This window comes from Arachis ipaensis, chromosome B06 (genome assembly GCF_000816755.2).
Source record: "Arachis ipaensis cultivar K30076 chromosome B06, Araip1.1, whole genome shotgun sequence".
In the NCBI taxonomy this organism is placed as follows: domain Eukaryota; kingdom Viridiplantae; phylum Streptophyta; class Magnoliopsida; order Fabales; family Fabaceae; genus Arachis; species Arachis ipaensis.
Window position 1 is genome coordinate 131,927,778 of NC_029790.2, and position 5,525 is coordinate 131,933,302.

The following is a 5,525-nucleotide window of genomic DNA, read 5'->3' on the forward strand; positions in this document are numbered from 1 at the left end:
AGTTCATTTTAATTTAAAAAGGCTAAATTTTAAATTAATTAAATATAATTTTTATTAGTAGACTTGAAATATAATCTGTTGTTCACATTATTTATATTTTTTGTTGTTCTTCCGACAAAATTGCTCTCTGTTATTCATTCTCATTAAAGTTATTTTTTAAAGAGAAACTCAACACAAAAAGTAAAGCATAGCGGCAACAACAAAGGAAAAACAAATAAACAAGAAAATAATAACCAACACAACCATTATAACCATAAAAATTCCTTTATTATCTCCGACATTACTATTAACAACAAAAAGGGTCTATATCTAACCACTCCTTATAATTCTGAAAGGACATGTATAATATCCTCTACTTCTCTTCTTTTATTCTGAAAAATTCTTCAGTTTCGTTCCAACTATCCGTTCCACATAATGGTTAAAAAACACACCATCCATCTCTTGCACTCTTCTTTCTTCTTTTTTATTTGTTGTCTGAGTCCAACTCTAAAAGTGCTTTTTGACTATATCCGTCCATAGTAAACTAACATATGATATCCTAGCATATCATACTTGCCAAAAAAAATTACGGCCAATAAATAAGTGGTGACCATTTTTTATCATTGCTGTTACATAAAACACAAAATATTTTCTTGGTTAATAACTTCAAAGCGAATTGGTCTCTCTTTTGTATTGATCCTACCAGTCAAGACAAATCAAATAAACAACTTCATTCTAGGTGGAATAAATCCTTTTCAAATAGTCCTAATAAAATAATAAATTAAGATATGAAATTGTCTAATAAAAATATTTGATAATCTCACTAAATAACATTATAAAAATTCAAAGAAAAACAAAAATAAATATATTGGATTAAACCAAAATTTAAACAAATCTTAATAACAAGTCTAACTGTTTATTAAAATAGAAATAAAACCTTAAAAAACCTATATACTCTATATCACTTTTGGTTCCTAATTAAAATTGAAACTGTCTTAAAGAATCTAACCTTGGCTTTAACTTCTTTATTTACAGACTTGACAGATAAACATCTGAGCTCTACCTTCGAGAAAGAACTTGTGCCTTCCAACTTTGTCAACGGTAAAGATTGAAACAAAGATAGCAAGTGCATTAAAGCCACCCGTAATCACGGAAGCCATAAGGGAAGCCTTGCTGCCAAAGCCAAAAATTCTGAAGAAAACAGGAGCATAGAAAGAAAGGAATGGCTATGACCATCACGAGTTGAGGCCTATAATGCCTCTTTAACAGAGTGGCCCATGGATGCTTCATTGCCATAGACGATTGACTCGCCTCAACAAGGTCCTTGAACTCTTCTTCCACATCACTGGTTTCGATAATCTTGATCAGCTCTTGCTTGGCTTTCTCATCTTTGCCACGCTCGATCAAGGAGCTCGGCGACGAGTTGGGAAGAAAGATTGCGCCGATGACGTTCATCAGGGCGGGGACAGTCGCGAAACCCAAGCTGTAGCGCCAGCCTTCACTGTTCTTCATCTTGGGGAAGAAATCGTTGTGGACGTTGGCCACAATGAAGCCAAGGGTGATGGCCAATCGGAACATCCTGTTAAGGGCGCTTCTGTATTTGTAAGGAACAACCTCCGACACATAGATTGGAACAGAATGATTGGCACATCCAATTCCAAAGCCAAGCAACATGCGAACAACGATGAACATCCACACTTTCTGAGCAAAGGCATTAAAACCGACACCGGTGAGAAATAGAATACCTCCGGACAACATGGTAAGACGGCTTCCAAAGATTCGAGTGATAGAAGACGTAAAGAGTGATGCCACGAGAGCAGCCAGATACAGGGACCATGTGAAGAGTGTCAAAATCTGGCGGTCAAACTTGTAATACTGGTAGTCAGATGGCTTCATGTTCATCTCCATTGCATACACGTCTGGGAGAGATGACTAAGAGATGAGTAGAGAAGAGAAAGGAAAGGACCAGTATTAGGTTTGTAGTTGATTTGAGATGAAACGAGAGATAGAACGCAAACACTAGGATATTTTATACATGAATTCACGCAAGGGCAATTATGACTTTTCAACCGAATTATTATTTTTTTTATCTTTTATTATATTATCTATTTTTGTTTTATCTTAATTTGAACCGTTTAAATTCCCCAAAGTCAGATTTTTTATAAATATATTAATTTATCGTACGGTTTATGTCATATTTATTGCGATACTAATTACGTTTATTTATTCTTATTTAGTTGCTTAGAATTTTCTAGTGACGGTGAATTTATTAAGCAAACCCAGCTAGTTAAAATTGAGGTCATTGTTCTGAATCGTAAGAGATCAATCGGTTCTAATTGAATAAATCAAAAATCGACTCTCTTATCAAATCTTTTTTTATAAGAAGTAAATGATCGTTTTTGTTCCCAACGTTTAGAATAAGTTTTAAAGTTGTTTCTAATGTTTCAATCGTCCTATTTAAGTTCGTAACATTTTAAAAAAATTGACTCAATGTTGTTCTGCCGTTAAGAGAATTGACGGCAGGACAAAATTGATACGATTTTGAAACGTTAGGGACTTAAATAGGATGAAAATGTTAGGGACAAAAACGATACATAGAAATAAATTTTAATTTTATCCTTCAATAATATCAATTTTTTACTATACACAATATTCAATTATTTTTTAATTACATCTAAGTAAATTAAAATTGATATTATTGAAAGATAAAATTGAATTAAAAATTATTTGTATGTATCATTTTTGTCCCCAACGTTTTCGTCCTATTTAAGTCCCTAACGTTTCAAAATTGTTTCAATTTTGTCCCGCCGTCAATTCTGTTAACGGATCTCTAAGGACAGGACAACATTAAGTCAATTTTAAAACGTTAAGGACTTAAATAAGACAATTGAAACGTTAGGGACAACTTTAAGACTTACCCAAACATTGGGAACAAAAATGATACTTTACCCTTTTATAAATAACCAACAATGAACCGATTTAAAAATCAATGAGGGAAAAGAAATCGGTAAACCGATCCATAACAATTCGATCCTCCTTAAAAAAAAGAAAAAATCTTAAATAATCTTTGATAATTACACAACGAGATTTTCAACCATAAAAAAAATTTCTTTTTGTCTTTTGATATTTACTTCTGTAAAATTTATTAACCGTCAATATTTTTTTTAATTAAATATGTCTACATCGCTCATTTATCTATTAAAGGAATTGTTTAAAATTTTTTATATATATATTAATTAAATTTATTGTGTAAAAATTAAAAAATATTAATAATTTTTTAATTTTTTAAAAAGTAAATACTAAATCGGTACCAAAAATTTTAGCATTACTTGAATAATGTTATTGATAAAATAGTTCCTGAATGATTTTAAATGGTCTAATTATTTTGTTAGTTCTTATAGTTTTACCAAATTTTTAATTAGGTTCCTATATTTTTTTTCATTTCAATTGGATCCTTACATTATTTTTAACTTTATAAGTAGGTCATTTTCATCTCAAAAACGTTAAGAATAATAGTGTTCCAAAGATTACCTAAAACAGATGGATTTTGGCCTAGACGTGAGGTCTAAATTCCTTTTAGGGCAGCATCCGATTTCGCTGATGCCAACGTGTTGCCGTCCGAATTTCTCGTGAAGAGGTAGGAGGTAATACCTGCAAGGGACTCCGATACTTAAGTTAGCAATGATTTAAGCAAGTTTTTTGTAGATTGGATTTTTAATATACTTGAGTGTGTCGGTGTATTTATAGTAAACAAGATAACCACCTTTTAGAGAGTAGTCCCCTTTTCTAGGGACTAAGATCTCCCTTATAGATGAATAGGAAATATCTTAGGAGTTAATTATTTATTCAAATAAGTAAGGTTGAACTGTCCGTTGTCGCGCTCGACCTTTATGAGGTCGGGTAGGAGTAGATGAGGCCACTTTCGTTGAGTGCGCTTTTATTCCTCTTGGACTTGACTATGTTTTTTGAGTCAGAGTATGAACAAACAGAATATTTCTTTCGAAAAACATGTGATTAAAGAATAAAGATCTAATTACATTCTTAATTGCAGATATTTTCCATGACAAAAAAAAATTACAGATACCTTCAATTTGTGAAAAAATATTCATTTAATTTTATTATTTTTTACACTAAAATTGACATAATTACAAAATTAAAAGTAATTTAGAAACATAATTAAAAAGAAAAAAATATAAAAATTAATTGAAAATTTGGTAAAATTATACGGACCAACAGAGTAATTAACCCTTTTAAAATTCGGCAAGCGTGTTTTTGAGCTCGGCGGAGTACAACTCCAATAAAAATGATGCTGAGGTGGCGGCCGTATTTTGATGATATAGTAACTTCGTTAAATGTATATACCAAGGTGGAATTTTTAATTAATTAACCCAATCTAACCTGAAAAATCTTCCCACCCTCATGAACCCTAATCCCCTTCCCCAACACACTCTCTCACTCTGAAATAGGCCAAAATGGTAATGGAGTTCAACGCGGTGTCTCAATCTTCTCACTTTCATAGAGCTGCTATCACCAACACCGTACAATCGCCGTCTCGTCATCAAGTCCTCTGTGTCTGCCAGCTTGCGTCGTCCCTGTGCCTTCACCTGAACCCACTCTCCATTGCCCCTACGCCTTCACTGTTGTCTCCTTAACGTTACCTCGCCGGTCTGTGCTTTGTGGTGGCTCACTTCTCTTCCTGCGATCAAGCATAAGAACAGACATACACAGTAGTGGCGTCTCACTCATCGGCTTCATCGCGCCTCTCGCCAGCAGTTGTGCCTCGTCTCTCCCCCGCCAGTCATTACTCGCCATTGCTCACTGCTCACCGCCAATCTCCACTTGTATCTATTCATGCTTGTCATTAGTCGCTGTAACTGCCTTTTTTATCTCAGCCTCTTAATGTTATTTGAGTTTTTTTTTTAGATGGTTGTTTTTTGATTTTGTTATTTGCATGTTGAATTTTAAATTTGAAGCTTGAAGTTTTTATTATGCCATCTGGTGTGTTGTAGTATTAGGGATTATGATTCATTGTGTTTCAACATCTAATATTTTTATTATTTTTCAATTTTTGTTTTTGATTTTTCTTTTTGAACGTTTTTGTTTTGTTTTGTTATTTAATCTATCAGATTATATAACAAAAACACAAACATTAAGAGAATCATAGATTGGAAATGATTGTTTTTTTTTTATTTTGTTTAATATTTGGTTGTATATCATACCAAAACTTACAAAAAGTTTTCCAGCTACTTTGCCAGCTAATAATCAATCGAGTTGTGGTGGTATAATCGTTTCTTCTTATGGTAGTTTTTAGACCGATAGTGATAGTGGTGGTGCATGAAACAACAATCAGTGGAGGAGAGAGGAACCATAGAAGGTGTGAGAGAAATTCTTTTGGAGAGATTGACTTGGAGGAGGGTGGTTTAGCAAAAACTAGGGCAAAAGAATTAAGATTTTTTTTTTGTTTATAATTGTTAAAATTAATTATAAAAGATAATTCAGTAAATTGTTAAACATGTCATATCTTTAAAATATAGTGATCACTTCAG

General features: G+C 32.7%; 1 pseudogene; it reads right to left on the bottom strand.

Moving 5' to 3' along the window:
- Positions 831–2,017, bottom strand: LOC107648524 (annotated as a pseudogene).